Raw genomic sequence first — 18,398 nt, forward strand, 5'->3', positions numbered from 1 at the left:
ACCCTGGGTACCTCAGTACCATATACTAGGGAATTATATGGGTGTACCAGTATGCCAATGTGAATTGGTAAATTTAGTCACTAGCCTGTTAGTGACAAATTTGGAAAGCAGAGAGCATAACCACTGAGGTTCTGGTTAGCAGAGCCTCAGTGAGACAGGCATCACACAGGGAGCACGTACATATAGGCCACAAACCTGTGAGCACTGGGCCCTGGCTAGCAGGATACCAGTGAGACAGTGAAAACACCCTGACATCAACTCACAAACAGGCCAAAAGTGGGGGTAACAAGGCTAGAAAGAGGCTGTCTCACTTCTGCGCGCTCTGCTTTTAAATTGGTCTCAGTTGGGTAGTTAATTAATTTACCAATTTCAATTGTCATACTGGACCCCCCCTTAAGTCCCTGGTATATGGTACCTAGGTATCCAAGATCCATATGGGCAGCATTTCTTTTGCCACCCATAGGGAGCTCAGACAAACCCTTGCACAGGCCTGCTATTGCAACCTGCGTGAAAGAATGCACATGTTGTTTCACAGCCATTTTCACTGCACTTAAGTAACTTTTAAGTCACCTATATGTCTAACCTTCACTTGCTGAATATTAGGTGCAAAGTTACTAAGTGTGAGGGTACCCTTGCACTAGCAAAGTTGCCCCACATAGTTCAGGGCCATTTCCCAGGACTTTGAGAGTGTGGGGACACCATTACATGCGTACACTACATACTATATGTAGCTTCACAAAGGTAACTCTGAATATGGCCATGCTATATGTCTAACATGGAATTGTCCCCCTTTCCAAATCTGGTATTGAGGAGCCAATTCCATGCATCATGGGGGCTCCACTATGGACCCTCAGAGGTAGAGGATGACTCCAACCAGGAAGGCTCAGAGGAGCAGAATGACAATCCTGGGAGGGTACTTCCACAGACCTATCTCTCAATAAGCCCCCCCTAGTATAACTGGTAGTGGGAAGGGTTCACACTTAAGTAGGGCTTCCTTCACCCCTAGAGGCCAGGTCACTACAGTGGCCCCCTGTTAGAGATAAGTCTGCCTCTGCACACGTTACCTCTGTTTCAGAGGCTTCACATAATTCTAACCCTGAGGACCAGTCCCTAGATAGGGAACTCAAAGCTGAGGTTAGAGGAGGCCAGACTGAAGCTAATGCAGCAGCAGTTGGCCTTAGACTGGGAACCCCTGGCTGTGGAGAAAGAGAGGCAGAGTTTGGGGTTAGTTCCCAATGGTGGCAGCAGCAGTTTTAGAAATTCTAATGTTAGGGAACCTTCATTTGATTCTAGAAATCTGCACAAAGTTGTCTCTCCTTACAGGGATGGTGATGACATCTATGAGTGGTTTGCTGCACTTGAGGGCCTGTAAAGTTCAGAGGGTCCCTAATGTACAGTGGGCTGCTATCCTTTGGTTATCCTTCTCTGGCAAGGGGAGAGACAGACTACTTATTGTCAGAGAGGAAGTAGAAGATAATTACAAGGTTCCTAACAATGCACTCTTCGATGGTCTGGGCTTAACCACTGAACAGTATAGACTTCAGTTCAGAGAGACGAGAAAGGAGTCATCAGCTGGGCTCACCATTGATAATGTAGTTGGTTGGTCTAGTTAGGGAGACCACTGAGGCTGTTTTAGTCTCTGATGGTGGCATTGACCTAGCCACTTTAGTTGCTTGTCCCCTTAATATGGATAAGTATAAGCAGCTACCCCTAATTAATGGTGTTCAGGTTGAGGCCTACAGGGACACAGGTGCCAGTGTCACAATGGTGATGGAAAAACTGGTTGCCCCTGAGCACCTACTTAGTCACCAGTACCAAGTGACAGATGCCCACAGCAACACTAAGTCACCCCATGGCTGTTGTGAATCTGGACTGGGGGGGGGTACTGGCCCAAATAAAGTTGTGGTAGCCACTGACTTACCTGTAGAATGTCTGCTAGGCAATGATTTGGAGACTTCAGCTGGGGCTGAAGTGGAGTTGGAGGCCCATGCAGCAATGCTGGGCATATCTTTGCTCTTACCAGGGCTCAGGCCAAGAATCAGAGGATACAGAAACTTGGATCCTGGAATAATGGACCAAGTGCTCCCAAAAACTAGGGGTAAGAAGGGCAAACCCTTGTCCACTATCCCTCCCTCCACAGATTCCCCTTATGAGGAAGATGCATTCTCTCCCTGTGCAGAACCTACACCAGAGGAGCTGGAAGTTGATACAGATGAGCTTTTGGGTGCAGGGGGGCCTGCCAGGGAAGAGCTGAGTGTGGCACAGCAAACCTGTCCCACATTGGAGGGCCTCAGACAGCAAGCTGTCAAGCAGCAAAATGGTGGAGTCTCTGATACACACCGTTTATTGGGAGAATAATCTCCTTTATACTAAAGCAAGGGACCCTAAACCTGATGCCACCAGGAGACTGGTCATCCCCCTTCAGTACAGGGAATTCCTCGTAACTCTGGCTCATGACATCCCTTCAGCTGGGCATTTAGGCCAGAGTAAACCATGGGACAGAATTGTTCCACATTTTCACTGGTCCCATATGTCAGACACAAAGGAGTTTTGTCACTCCTGTGTCACCTGTGAAGCCAGTGGCAAGATTGGTGACACCCCAAAGGCCCCCTTGATTCTATTGCTAGTTATTGGGGTGCCCTTTGAAAGGGTAGGGGTTTATATTGTTGGCCTCCTTGCCCCTCCAACAGCTTCTGGAGATGGTGGACCATGCCACAAGGTACCCAGAAGCTATCCCCTTAAGGACCGCTACAGCTCCTGCAGTGGCAAAGGCCCTCCTGGGAATCTTTTCCAGAGTGGGCTTCCCTAAGGAAGTGGTGTCAGAGGTAGTAACGTCATGCCTGCATAGCTAAAAGTAATGTGGAAGGAGTGTGGTGTTACGTACAAGTTCACCACCCCTTATCCACAAACTAATGGGCTGGTTGAGAGGTTTAATACAACTATCAAAGGTATGATTATGGGACTCTGAAAAACTCAGAAGATGAGATGTCCTATTACCATGCCTCTTTTTTGCCTACTTTGAGGTACCCCAAAAAGGAGTGGGCTACAGCCCCTTTGAACTCCTATTTGGTCACCCGGTTAGGGGTCCCATTGCTCTTGTTAAGGAGGATTGGGAACAACCTTTAAGAGCTCCAAATCCGAACATAGTTGACTATGTACTTGGCCTGAGAAGTAGAATGGCGTAGTACATGAAAAAGACCAGAAAAAACCTTCAGGCCAGCCAAGAGCTCCAAAAGCAATGGTTTGACCAGAAATCTGTCCTGACAGAGTACCAATCAGGACAGAAGGTGTGGGTATTGGAGCCTGTGGCCCCAAGAGCACTCCAGGACAAATGGAGTGGACCCCATCTAATTGTTGAAATGAAAGGTTAGGTCATCTACCTGGTGGACCTGGACACTGCCAGAAGCCCCCTTAAGGTGCTTCATGTCAATTGCCTTAAGCCTTACTATGACAGGGCAGACTTAAGCCTGCTCATGGCTACAGATGAGGGACAGGAAGAAGAGTGACCCTCTCCCTGATCTCTTCTCCAGCACTGAAACTGATGGTTTCAGGGAGGTAGTGATTCTGGCAGACTGCCTTACTGCAGACCAGAAGGAAGACTGTAAAAATCTTGATCAGTTTTCTGAACTCTTCTCACTCACACCTGGTACAACTACTTGGTATGAACATACAATTGACACTGGATACAGTTTACCTTTCAAAAGTAAAATTTACAGGCAACCTGACCATGTCAGAGATTGCATAAAAGCTGAAGTTCAGAAAATGTTAGACCTTGGAGTTATTGAGCCTTCGGAAAGTCCTTGGGCTAGCTCAGTGGTGCTTGTCATCAAGCCACATAGCAAAGAAGGAAATAAATGGGGTTTTGTATGGACTATGGGGATCTCAATAAGGTAACCAAAACAGATGCTCACCCTATACCAAGGGCAGATGAGCTAATAGATACACTGGCATCTGCCAAGTATCTAAGCACTTTTGACTTGACTGTAGGGTATTGGCAGATCAAAATGTCAGAGGCTAAATCAAAAACTGCATTTTCTACAATAGGAGGGCATTATTACTTCAGTGATGCCATTTGGTTTGAAACATGCACCTGCCAATTTTCAGAGGCTGGTGAATAGTCCTCCAAGGTTTGGAAGCTTTTTGTGCAGCATATTTGGATGATATTGCTGCCTTTAGCACCACCTGGGATGATCACGTGGTCCACCTCTAGATAGTTTTAGAGGCCCTGAAAAAGTCAGCCCTAATTATAAAGGCTTCAAAGTGCCACATAGGGCATGGGAAAGTGGTTTATCTGGGCCACCTGGTAGGAGGAAAACAGGTTGCACCACTTCAGGGGAAGATTCAGAACATTATGGACTGGGCTCCCCCTACAACTCTGACCCAGGTCAGAGCCTTCTTAGGCCTCAGTGGGTATTACAGGAGGTTCATTAGGAACTATGGCTCCATTGCAGCACCTCTTAATGACCTCACCAGTAACAAAATGCCTAAAAAGGTATTGTGGACAGCAGGCAGTGTGCTCTGCACCTGTCTTAAAGAGCCCAAACTACTCCACAAAATTATTTGTGCACACAGATGCTTCTGAATTAGGGGTAGGGCCTGTACCATCACAGCTGAACTCAGAAGGCCAGGATCAACCTATTGCTTTCATTAGCAGGAGATAGACCCCTAGAGAAAAATGTTTGTCTGCCATAGAGAGGGAGGCTCTTGCTGTGGTCTGGGCACTGAAGAAGCTGAGACCCTACTTGTTTGGAACTCACTTTTTGGTTGAAACAGACCACAAACCTCTTATGATGTGAACAAATGAAAGGTGAAAACCCTAAATTGTTGAGGGGGTCCAACTCCCTACAGGGGGATGGACTATACAGTGGAACATAGACCTGGGAGTACCCACTCCAATGCAGATGGACTCTCCAGATGTTTCCACTTAGACAATGAAGACTCATCTGGATAAGGTTAGCCTTATTGTTCCTCATGGGGGGGGGGGGGTTGAGTAGGAAAGTGCCATCTTCCTTGGCATGTTACCCTCATTTTTACCTGTATGTTTTTGCCTGTCTCACTGGGATCCTGCTGGTCAGGACCCCAGTGCTCATAGTTTATGGCCTAATGTTTGTGTCTGTATAGTGCTTGACTGTCACTGAGGCTTTGCTAGCCAGAACCTCAGTGCTTATGCTCTCTTCTTTTAAATTTGTCACTATCGGCTAGTGACTTCATTTACCAATTTCAGTTAGCACACTGGACCTCCCCCCCTTATAAGTCCCTAAGTATATGGTACCTAGGTACCCAGGGCATAGGGGTTTCAGGAGATACATATGGGCTGCAGCATTTCTTTTGCCACCCATAGGGAGCTCAGACAAACCCTTGCACAGGCCTGCCATTGCAGCCTGCGTGAAATAACGCACATGTTATTTCACATCCATTTTCACTGCAGTTAAGTAACTTTTAAGTCACCTATGACTAACCTTCACTTGCTGAAGGTTAGGTGCAAAGTTACTAAGTGTGAGGGCACCCTTGCACTAGCAAATGTGCCCCCACATAGTTCAGGGCCATTTCCTGGGACTTTGTTAGTGTGGGGACGCCATTACATCCGTGCACTACATATAGGTCAATACCTATATGTAGCTTCAAAATGGTAACTCTGAATATGGCCATGTAACATGTTTAAGATCATGGAATTATCCCCCATTCCAAATATGGTATTGGGGAGCCAATTCCATGCATCCTGGGGGCTCCACTATGGACCCAGTACTGCCAAAACAGCTCAGGCTTGCACTGCAGCTACAGCTGCTGCCACTTCACAGACAGGGTTCTGCCCTCCTGGGGTCTGGGCAGCCCAGTTCCAGGAAGGCAGAACAATATATTTCCTCTGAGAGCAGGGTGTTACACCCTCTCCCTTTGGAAATAGGTGTTACAGGCTGAGAAGGGGTAGCCTCCCTCAGCCTCTGGAAATGCTTTGAAGGGCCCAGATGTGTCCTCCATGCATTAACTAGTCTTCTCTGGTTCAGGGACCCCCTTGCCCCCTGATCTGGCATGAAACTGGACAAAGGGGAGTGACCACTCCCCTGTCCATCACCATCCTAGTTGTGGTGCCCAAAGCTCCTCCAGTGTGTCCCAGACTTCAGCCATCTTGTTTTGCAAGGTGTGGAGGCACTCTGGAGGGCTCTGAGTGGCCAGTGCCAGCAGTTGACGTCAGAGACCCCTCTTGATAGGTCCTTACCTGATGAGGTAGCCAATTCCCCTCTCAGGGCTCTTTAGGGTCTCTCCTGTGGGTTCTCTTCAGAATCTGATTGCAAGTTTCTTTCAGGAATCCTCTGCAACTACTACTTCTTCCTCTGATCTCGAATCAACCGCAGCCTGCTCCAGGAACCACTGTAACAGCAATAAAGTATCCACAAGGGATACTTTTCCTCTGCCACTTCAGCTCCAGCCAGCAACTGCAACAGTTTCCCCAGTGTGCATGCTCTGAGGACTCCCTGCCTTCATCCTGCACCAGAAGGACCAAAGAAATCTGTGGGGTGACTGAGTCACTCCCCTGCTCCAACAGGCACCTTCTAAGATGACCAGTACCCTTGCACTCCTTGCACAGCAACGAGCATGCTCTTAAGGACACAGAGGTTGGACCCCATCGACAGACTGTCCTGAGGTCCTGCTGACAATTTGGAAGAGGTAAGACCTTGCCTTCCCTGAGAGTGACAGTGCCCCTGTGTACTGCGTCTTCTTCACCTCCTGGGGCCTCTGTGCACTATTTGCAAAATTCCTTCGTGCAAACCTGGCTCAGGTCCCCATCACTTCATCCTGCAATGCACAACTCGCTGAGTTGTTCTCCAGCGGTGTGGGACCTTCCTTTGTTGTGCTGCACCAACCATGTGTTGCACCGCCTTTGTCCCCATGTTGTGGGACTCCCGTGGGTGCTGCCTGGCATCCTAAGTGCTCTCTAAAGTGCTGAGCCCCCTCTTCCTCCTTACAGATTTGAGGCCCCCAGGTCCCCTTGGGTCCAGCCAGCTCCATTTTGACGCAAAATGCACTTTTGTCAGAACCAAGGCTTGTTGGTTACTCACACAAAATCAGGTCGGCTTCCACCTTCACATCATGGGACATCCTTTGCATCATGTAGGAACCCGCTGGCATCTTCCTAGGATATATTCGTATTCCTGCAGTCTTCGACTAACCGGTGACTCTTCTTTTGCACCCTCTTCTGGGTTGGCAGGGGCTCCTGTCCTTCCTGGAACGTCTTTTGACTTCTGAACTTGGTCTCCTTCCTTTGCAGGTCTTCAGGTCCAGGAATCCAGCCGTTGTTTGCAGACTTTGTTGGTTACTGCAAAATCCCAATCACAGGGTGTAGTGTGTCCTAGGGAAATTTGCAATACTTTACTCCTAATTTTCTAGTCTCTGGGAGGGGGTAATTTACTTACCTTTACTGTATTCTTACACTCCCAGCGATTCTGCACACACTACACATGTCTAGGGGGGAATTTCTGATTCGCATTCCACTTTTAGTATATGGTTTGTGTTGCCCCTAGACCTATTTTCTCCCTTTGCATCCTATAGCTTTTCCTGTTTACGTTGTTCTATGACTACTTAATTGTCTAATTTTGATGTCTACTGTATATATTGTGTAATTCTTACCTCCAGAAGGAGTATTGTCTCCAAGATATTGTTGGTACTGTCACCCAAATAAATACCGTTATTTTTGGTAATACTGAGTATTGTCTTTGTGTATGAGTACTGTGTAACTATAAGTGGTATTGCATGAGCTTTCCATGTCTCCTAGTTCAGCCTAAGCTGCTCTTCTATAGCTACCTCTATCAGCCTATGCTGCTAGAACACTACTACATTTCACTAATAAGGGAAAACTGGACCTGGTATAAGGTGTAAGTACCCACTACAAACCAGGCCAGCCTCCTACAGTGGGCATCAACGTAATTGGTCCCTTGGACCCCTAAACCACCCTAGGCAACAGGTTTATCCTAGCTTTGGTGGACCATACCACCCGCTACCCAGAGGCAATCCCTCTGAGGACAGTGACTGCGCCGGTGGTGACCAGAGCTCTGATGGGAATATTTACCTGTGTGTGGTTCCCAAAGGAGGTTTGTCTGACAGAGGCACAAACTTCATGTCAGCGTACATGAAGTCCAAGTGGGATGAGTGTGGGGTAACCTACCGGTTTGCCACCCCTCACCATCCTCAATCCAATGGGCTTGGTGAGAGATTCAACAAGACCCTAAAAGGCATGATCACTGGCCTACCTGAGGCCATGAGGCATAAGTGGGATGTCCTCCTGCCATGCCTTCTCTTTGCTTATAGGGAGGTGCCCCAGAGAAGGGTGGGGTTCAGCCCCTTTGAACTTCTCTATGGTCACCCTGTCAGGGGACCACTAAGCATAGTGAGAGGGACTGGAGAAAGCTCCCAAGAAAACTCCCCAGGATGTTGTCAGTTACATGCTGGCCCTCCGCAACCAGACAGCGCTTCTGGAAGCAGGCCAAGAGTAACCTCGAGGCCAATCGAGAGGTGATGGAGTGGTAAGACTGAAATGCCACTCTGGTTGAATTCTCACCTGGCGACAAAGTTTGGGTGATTGTGCCAGTAGAGCCTAGAGCTCTCCAGGATCGCTGGACTGGCCCATTTGAGATCAAGGAGCAGAAGTGGAGGCCACTTACCTAGTGGACATCAAGACCCCTAGACACCCCCTAAGGGTTCTCCACTACAACCGACTAAAGCCTCATTTTGAGAGGTCTGAGGTCAGTATGTTCCTTGTGACAGATGAGGACATGGAAGAGGAGAGTGAGCCTCTCCCCTATCTCCTCTATGCCAAAGACGGTGATGGGTCAATGAAGGGTGTCAATCTCTGACTCTAGATCAGAGAGGAGACTCCTACAAGTTGTTGGAGCATTTCTCTTCCCTGTTCTCCCTCAATACTGGACTCACACACTTGTGTCCATAACATTGACACAGGAGACAGTCCACCTGTGAAGAATAAAATTTACTGGGTGTCCGACAAACTGAGATCCAGTATAAAAGCTGAGGTTTCCAAGATGCTGGCTCTTGGGGTGATAGAGAAGTCCAGCAGTTCCTGGTCCAGCCAAGTGGTGTTGGTTCCCAAGGCTTCTGCTCCCGGTGCCTAGCCAGAACTTATGTTCCTGCATGGACAACCGGGGTCTCAACTGTCACGCAGACAGATGCTCACCCCATCCCCAGAGCTGAGGAGCTCTTAGACAGGCACAGCACTGCCAAGTTCCTTAGTACCTTTGACAGATCGCCTTGACTAAAGGGGCTCAAGAGATATCCACTTTCTCCACTCTTGAGGGACATTCACAGTCCAAAGTAATGCCCTTTGGATTGAAAAATGGCCCGGTACCTTCCAACGGTTGGTTAACGGGGTCCTAGCTGGCAAGGATGCCTTGTGTGCAACCTACCTAGATGACACCGGTCTATAGTTCCAGCTGGGAGGAACACCTGTTCCACCTCAAGGAGGTGCTTCAGGCCCTGCAACAGGCAGGCCTGACCATCAAGGCCAGATTGGGCAGGGTTCCGTGGCATACTTGGTACACCTAATAGGTGGTGGCAAGGTGCAGCCCCTCCAGGCCAAGATTGAAACTATCAAGGCCTGGCAACTACCAAAAACCCAAACAGATGAGAGCCTTTTTAGGCCTCACAGGATATTACCATAGATTTGTCAAGGGCTATGGATCCATTGTCACCCTTGACAGACCTTACTGCCAAAAAGTAACCTAGATTGGTGAATTGGACAGAGGCTTGTTGGAAAGCCTTTGACTCCCTGAAGGAAGCCACGTGCACAGCCCTCGTGCTCTAGTTCCCCGATTACTCCCAGGAATTTATTGTGCAGACAGACGCTTCAGAGCATGACGTAGGGACTGTTCTAGCACAGCTAAATGAGGAGGGCCTAGACCAGCCAGTAGTCTTTATTAACAGAATACTATTACCACTGGAACAGAGGTGGAGTGCTATTGAGAGAGAAGCATTTGCTGTGGTCTGGGCACTGAAGAAGTTGAGACCCTACCTGTTTGGACTCACTTCCGGGTTCAGGGAGACCACAGGCCCCTCTGATGGCACAGGCAGATGAGGGGCGAGAATCCTAAACTCTTGAGGTGGTCCATTTCACTATAGGGGATGGATTGTATGGTGGAGCATATCCCAGGGATTGACCACGCCAACACTGATGGTCACTCCAGATACTTCTGCCTTAGTGGAGAGCTCCCAGGAGGTTGGGTAGCTCTCGCCACTTTCAGCAGGGGTGGACACATGTTAGACCTGACAGCCTTATGGTGGTCACCCCTAACTTTTTGCCTGCCTCCCTCCAGTTTCTGGACACCATTCTCTTCTGGTTTTAGGACTTTGCGCACTGTCCCACTGCTAACCAGTGCTAAAGTGCATATGCTCTCTCCCTTTAAAACATGGAGACATTGGATCATACCCAATTGGCTTATTTATTTTACATAGTAAAGTGCACTATATGTGCCCAGGGCCTGTAGATTAAATGCTACTAGTGGGCCTGCAGCACTGATTGTGCCACCCACTTAGGTAGCCCATTAACCATGTCTCAGGCTTGCCACTGCAAGGCCTGTGTGTGCAGTTTCACTGCCAACTCGACTTGGCATTTAAAAATACTTACAAAGCCTAAAACTCCCCTTTTTCTACAGTTAAGTCACCCCTAAGGTAGGCCCTAGGTAACCCATACAGCGGGGTGCTGTGTAGACAAAAGGCAGGACATTTACCTATGTAGTTTACATGTCCATGTAGTGTAAAACTCCCAAATTCGTTCCTCATCCCCCTCCCCCACTCGCATCCCCCTCTCTATCTCCCCTATCTAACCCGTTCACTATCTACCTCCCCCACTCCTCCTATCTATCTATCTCTCTATCCCACTATCTAACTCCCTCACTCTCCACCTCCTCCTATCTTCCTATCTCTCTATCTATTTCCCTATCTATCGATTTCCCTATCTATCTATTTTCTCTATCTATTTCTCTATCTCTCCCCCCCTCCCTCACCCCCTCTATTACCTATCTTCCTATCCTCTCACTCTACCTCTCACCCTCACCCACCTCTACAACCCCCCCTCCCCTATCTTCTCAACCCTACTCCTATCTTTCTCCCTTATCTCCTAAACCTCCTAACACTCACCCCCCTCCACCCTTAAACCCCCCTCCCCCAGCTCTTCTCACTCTACCTGTCCCCCCCTCCCTCGCGCTTTCCCGCCGCGACCTCCTGCACGCCCCCGCCCCCCAGCTCCCATTCGCCCCCACCTGACCCCTCCCCCCCCTCCTACCTCTTATGGCGGCCGCTGGCGCGCCAGAGGCAAGCCCGTCTGCGCCCGTCCGCGCCTGTCCGGCGCCCAGCGCCACGACCCCTGGTCCCCAGCTCTCCCAAGCCCCGCTGACCCGCTACGACCCCACCACCCTCCACGCCCTCAACCCAGGACGCTCCAACACTTGCTTCCAAGCTCACCCCAAACGCACCCATGGACCCTTCGCCTGCAACTCCTGCAAACGCACCTTCCACCACGCAACAACCATGACCCCAAGCCCACGCGCCATCAACCACCTCAAGTGCATCCCAGTCAACGCTCGCTCCGTCCACAAACACGCCGTTGAACTCTGGGACCTCCTGGACTCCATACCACAGGACGTCGCCTTCATCACGGAGACCTGGATGAACGCCTCCTCGGCCCCTGATATCGCCACTGCCATCCCCGAAGGCTACAAGAAAAGACCGCACCAACCAGGTAGGAGGAGGTATCGCCATCGTCTTCAAAGACTCCATCAGCGTCACCACCTCCACCGAAGACACCCCTCTCGCCGCTGAACACCTGCATTTTCAGATTCGCACCGATCCGAGGACCACCCTCAGAGGATCCCTCATCTACCGTCCTCCCGGGCCACGCGCCCCTTTCAGCGACGCCATCGCCAACTTCATCTCCCCGCACGCCCTCGCCTCGCCGGACTACATCCTCCTAGGTGACCTCAACTTCCATCTGGAACAAAACAACGACCCCAACACCACCACCCTGCTCGACAACCTCGCCAACCTCGGCCTCAAACAACTGGTGAACACCGCCACCCACATCGCCGGACACACGCTTGACCCCATCTTCTCCGCCAGCAAACACGTCTTCTTCAGCCACGCCTCCGCCCTACACTGGACCGACCACAGCTGCGTCCACTTCACATTCCGATGCGAGACCCGCCACCTCCGCACCCAACCCATCCCTCGTCGACAGTGGAACAAGATCACCGAAGAGCAACTCTTCTCCGCACTCGCCGCCAACCAACCCACCCTCACCACCGACCCCAACGACGCAGCCCTCAACCTCACAAACTGGATCTCCAACTGCGCAGACATCCTTGCTCCCCTCAAACGCACGCATCGAGAGACCAACACCAAAAAACCTCTCTGGTTCTCTGACACCCTCAAAGAATCAAAGAAAACTTGTCGCGCCCTTGAGAAAGCCTGGCGCAAGGACCGCACCGCTGACAACATGACCGCCCTCAAGAACGCTACCCGCTAACACCACCACCTGATCCGCGCCGCCAAAAGGAACTTTTTCACCGACAGACTGGACAAAAACAGACACAACAGCAGAGAACTCTTCAGCATCGTCAAGGAGTTCTCCAACCCCAGCGCCAACGCCAACGCCGTCACGCCCTCACAGGATCTGTGCAAATCCCTCGCCACTTTCTTCCATCGCAAGATTAACGACCTCCACGACAGCTTCGGACACCAGACCCAACCAAACACCACCGAACCGGCATCCACGGCCATCACCCTCAACAACTGGTCCCACATCAACACGGAAGAAACCAAATCCATCATGAACTCTATCCACTCCGGCGCCCCTTCGGACCCCTGCCCTCACTTCATCTTTAACAAAGCCGACAACATCATCGCCCCGCACCTCCAGACCGTCATCAACTCTTCTTTTTCTTCTGCTACCTTCCCCGAATGCTGGAAACACGCCGAAGTCAACGCCCTACTAAAGAAACCTACGGCTGACCCGAGCGACCTCAAAAACTTCCACCCCATCTCTCTTCTGCCTTTCCCAGCCAAAGTAATAGAGAAGACCGTCAACAAACAGCTGCCCACCTTCCTGGAAGACAACAACCTGCTCGACCCCTCACAAACCGGATTCCGAACCAACCACAGCACTGAAACCGCCCTCATCTCAGTCACTGACGACATCAGAACCCTGATGGACAACGGTGAAACAGTCGCCCTCATTCTGCTCGACCTCTCGGCTGCCTTTGACACCGTCTGTCACCGCACCCTAATCACCCGCCTCCGCTCCACTGGAATCCAAGGCCAGGCCCTGGACTGGATCGCCTCCTTCCTCTCAAACCGTTCCCAAAGAGTTTACCTCCCTCTGTTTCGCTCAGAACCCACCGAGATCATCTGCGGCGTACCTCAAGGCTCATCGCTCAGCCCGACACTCTTCAATGTCTACATGAGCCCCCTTGCCAACATCGTACGCAAGCACGACATCATCATCACCTCCTACGCCGACGACACCCAACTTATACTCTCCCTCAACAAGGACCCCGCCAGCGCCAAGAGCAACCTACAAGAGGGTATGAAGGACGTCGCAGATTGGATGAGGCTCAGCCGCTTAAAGCTGAACTCTGAAAAAACTGAAGTCCTCATCCTCGGCAACACCCCGTCCGCCTGGGACGACTCCTGGTGGCCCACGGCCCTCGGCACCGCACCGACCCCCACAGACCACGCCCGCAACCTCGGCTTCATCTTGGACCCTCTTCTCACCATGACCAAGCAAGTCAACGCTGTGTCCTCCGCCTGCTTCCTCACCCTCCGCAAGATCTTCCGCTGGATCCCCGCCGACACCAGAAAAACCGTGACCCACGCCCTCGTCACGAGCCGCCTGGACTACGGCAACACCCTCTACGCCGGGACCACCGCCAAACTCCAAAATCGCTTGCAACGCATTCAAAACGCCTCGGCCCGCCTCATCCTCGACATACCCCGCAGCAACCACATCTCCGCACACCTGAGACACCTGCACTGGCTCCCAGTCAGCAAAAGGATCACCTTCCGACTTCTCACCCACGCACACAAAGCCCTCCACGACAAGGGACCGGAATACCTCAACAGACGTCTCAGCTTCTACGTCCCCACCCGCCTCCTCCGCTCCTCTGGCCTCGCACTCGCTGCTGTCCCTCGCATCCGCCGCTCCACGGCGGGTGGGAGATCTTTCTCCTTCCTGGCGGCCAAGACCTGGAACTCCCTCCCCACCAGCCTCAGGACCACCCAGGACCACTCCGCTTTCCGGAGACTCCTAAAGACCTGGCTGTTCGAGCAGCGATAACCCCCCCTTTTTCCCCTAGCGCCTTGAGACCCGCACGGGTGAGTAGCGCGCTTTATAAATGTTAATGATTTGATTTGATTTAACAGAGGTAAAATTGTTGAAAAATAGGAACACTCGACCAAACGAAGGTCGAATCTGAGGCAGCAGCACATGATGAGAGAAAAAAAATCTTACTTTTCTATTTTGCTATCTTAAACCTTAAGTAAAGATCTAATCGATCAATACTTCCCATCAAAGCTTAAACACAAAGGTTAATTCCAGAGTAAATTACATATTTAATACAATTCAAAATTAGAAATTCTACAGTCTAATCCACATCAGGATTGGACACATACCAGGTCAGTCTCAAACGTTGCCACACTGGTATTAAACCAACACGGTCCCACTTCCGTGTGAATAAAATGAAATCACTAAAGTTTAACAGCATCCTACATGCAGTTTCTCGAAGATCCTCCCCAAGGAAGTGAAACAAAGCTGTCAAAATGTATGTTTCCTTCCGTACTGTACTATGAAAATATTACAAACGGGGTGAAACTTATCATAATCGAACTGTTTAAGTGATTCCGAGTAGTTACATGTACCTACAAAAAGAAAGCCGAGTTCTAATTAGACGTAAGAACGTTATAACCATTATATTGGTCATGATTTGTTTCAATGAATTTATGTATCCCACACAGCAGGTTGTAGAGGTGAAAAGTTACAACGGGAGACCAAAGTAATCGAAAAGCTAACACGGACATTCAGAAAAGCCGTTGCTGTGTTAACATCCCCTCTAGCTCCTTCACTATAGAGCACGCAAACGCTCAAGGACAAAAAGGGTTGAGAGGTTGTCTAGCATTACCGATAAGCGATGACGCTCTTCCTTGGATAAGAAAGTTTAAAGTAAAAAAACTTAAGGAAATATCAGATACAGATACAACCCATATGTGTCGGTCACAAGCCAAGCTGTACGCGAGACCAAAGGAACCCACTGTGCTTATCAGTCACAACTTTCGAAACATCCTGACAGTCTCGCTGGCACTAATGCACTAAAATACCTATTAACCTGGCATTTCCCGCACCTAGAAGGAGTTAAATACGCTCTAGAATTAAACTCGTAGAGAAAAAGAAAATACCCACTACATTACTTACCTTAAGTACGGTACAGTCGTCCAAAACAATATTAACCAATCAAAGATATCCATGACATAGAACAGGAAAAGGTGTACTTAACAATACATCTATTTAAGTGCCTTCCATCAACAATTATATATTATTAAGTTACCTCAGCCATCGGCCACAGCTCAAATCGGCAAGAGATGTGTGCTGGTAAGCACCTGATATATATACCTTAGTTAATGAATTGCACCTGCGAGAGAGAGCATGGCCACCTAAAGAGAAGGAGAAAAAACTTTCGAGCAAATTACTAAACAGCTTTCTTGAGCCCCAACTACTACTATCAATCGAAAACAAAACACAAAGGGTGAGAAACGATACCATAAATTAAAAATTAGTACTAAAACGGGCTAGCTGGCAGAAAAGAAATGTTAATTAAGAAGAAAAAAGCCGAAATGGAGTGAACTAGGCTTGAAGCTTGAGCTGTAACTAGTCACATGAAGGTGACTCTAGTCTACATGGCTTCATATCTGTCCTTTTTGAAGGAAAGCCTTCATTAAAATTGGAAGCTAACCCAAGAAACATTATGCAGCAGTGTTGAGTACATGAACACTTTTATACTAACAGTCAGAAAGGAAAATCATTCTAAATATCCCAAGCAGGTCTCGAACCCTGAGCTTAGCCCATCCCTAATCATAGGAAGATGAGTCTACTCTCTATGGGCTTTCATCTATTTTGCAGAATAAAAACTTAATTAAACCATTTTAAATTTGTTGAATGAAAATGTTTTCCTGGCTTTTTTCTTCTTTTCTAAATCTCCACCACTCCTCTGTTTTTTTACTTCCTTCATACCAATGATTTTTATATCCTCTATTTGAGCAACTGAGCGTGATGACCTAAAATGTATCGCTATTGGGTACTTGTCCAAATTCCTAATAGCCCTGAGATGCTCCTTCCATCTAGTTTTCAATTTGCACATGGTGGATTTAGTGTATACCACAAAGACAAACATTATATAAATACTGTTGGAAGTGTTACAACAGATGAGTGAAGCAATACAAAATTGATACTCTCCGGATACATCTACAAATATCTTGACATCAGATACATGTTGTTGGACTTTTTTGCTTATGCAGGGTCATCCCCAGTCTTTTTGCCCCCTGCCTCCTATTTTTTCTGACTTGTTGCCGTTGGCTTTTGAACTCTGAGCACTTTACCACTGCTAACCAGTGCTAAAGTGCATATGCTCTCTGTGTATGTGATCGGTTTATCCATGATTGGCATATTTGATTTACTAGTAAGTCCCTAGTAAAGTGCACTAGAGGTGCCAGGGCCTGTAAATCAAATGCTACTAGTGGGCCTGCAGCACTGGTTGTGCCACCCACATAAGTAGCTCTGTAATCATGTCTCAGACCTGCCACTGCAGTGTCTGTGTGTGCAGTTGTAACTGTAAATTCGACTTAGCAAGTGTACCCACTTGGCAGGCCGAAACCTTCCCTTTTCTTACATGTCAGACACCCCTAAGGTAGGCCCTAGGTAGCCCCAAGGGCAGGGTGCAGCGTATGGTTAAGGTAGGACATATAGTAATGTGGTTTATATGTCCTGACAGTGAAATATTGCTAAATTTGTTTTTCATTGTTGCAAGGCCTGTCCCTCTCATGGGTTACCATGGGGGCTACCTTTAAATCTGATTAAAGTGTAGATTCCATTTGGGAGCGGATGGACATGTGGAGTTTGGGGTCTCTGAGCTCACAATTTAAAAATACATCTTTTAGTAAAGTTGATTTTAAGATTGTGTGTTTGAAAATGCCACTTTTAGAAAGTGGGCATTTTCTTGCTTATACCATTTCTGTGATTCTGCCTGTTTGTGGATTCTCTGTCTGGGTCTGTTTGACAGTTGAGCAGATTGCACCTCACACTAGACAGTGACACAAAGGGAGCTGGGGTGTAGCCTGCATATCCTGATAAGCCATCTGTGCCAGGAGGGAGGGGAGGAGTGGTCACTCATACCTGAAAGGGCTGTGCCTGCCCTCACAGAATGCAGTCTCCAACCCCCTGGTGAGTGTCTGGTGCCTGGCCTGGGCAAGGCAGGATTTCACATTCCAAAGAGACTTTACTTTGAAGTAGGCCTACTTCAAAGGAGAAATTGGGTATAAAAAGGGCACCCAAAACCACAGACTTGAGAAGCACTTCTGGAACCAAGAGGAACCTCTGCCTGGAGAAGAGATGAATAACTGAGGAAGAAGAGCTGCCCTGCCTGTGACTGTGCTTTGTGGAGCTATCCTTCAGTTGCTGCTTCTGCCAGAGTAAGAGGGCAAAGACTGGACTTTGTGTGCCTTCCATCTTGAGAAGAAATCTCCAAGGGCTTGATCTAGAGCTTGCCTCCTGTTGTTTGAAGTCTCAGGGACAGCAAAGACTTCTCTCTGCCAGCACATGGAGTCTCTGGAGAGACTCCTACTCTGCCCTGTTTTGCCCATCCAGTTCCTGGGACCCTGAAAGGAGAAGCTGGCAGCCTAAAGACAAGAAAATCCACGCACAGACTGCCGTGCGGGGAAAAGATTGATGCGAATCCGATCTGCGGCTGAGAAACACAACACGCCGCCGGCTCCGCAGCTCAGAAACGCTGCTCGCAGGAAACGCGACCGGAGAATCGACGTATGGTGCAGGTGAAACGACGCGCAGCATCGCTGACAGAGGTTGGGAGATCACAACCTGTACTGCGGGATTTTCGGATCATCGTGCGCCTGGATTTTCAACTTGCGTACTGCAGTGGCGAGTTATTTTTGACACACACCCGCCAGTGCGGGGTTATTTGTTACGCACACCAGGTACATTTTCACTATAGCAGCGCTGGAGTGTTTTTAAAACTACTTAAAGACTCTTTTTGATTGTTAATTGATAACTTGACTTGTGTATGGTGGATTTTTGTCGTTTTGGTCTTGTTTTGTTTAGATAAATATTTCCTATTTTT

At 49.0% G+C, this 18,398-nt stretch overlaps 1 long non-coding RNA gene across 1 annotated transcript in view; it reads right to left on the reverse strand.

Moving 5' to 3' along the window:
- LOC138283281 (uncharacterized) overlaps positions 1-15,625 on the reverse strand; it is a 37,776-nt gene extending 22,151 nt beyond the window's left edge. Inside the window, exon 1 of the long non-coding RNA XR_011201166.1 lies at positions 15,597-15,625. This is a non-coding gene — a long non-coding RNA (uncharacterized lncRNA). The remainder of the gene's footprint in view (positions 1-15,596) is intronic.
- Between the last annotated feature and the right edge of the window lie 2,773 nt (positions 15,626-18,398).

Source organism: Pleurodeles waltl, chromosome 3_1 (assembly GCF_031143425.1).
Source record: "Pleurodeles waltl isolate 20211129_DDA chromosome 3_1, aPleWal1.hap1.20221129, whole genome shotgun sequence".
Taxonomy (NCBI): Eukaryota; Metazoa; Chordata; class Amphibia; order Caudata; family Salamandridae; genus Pleurodeles; species Pleurodeles waltl.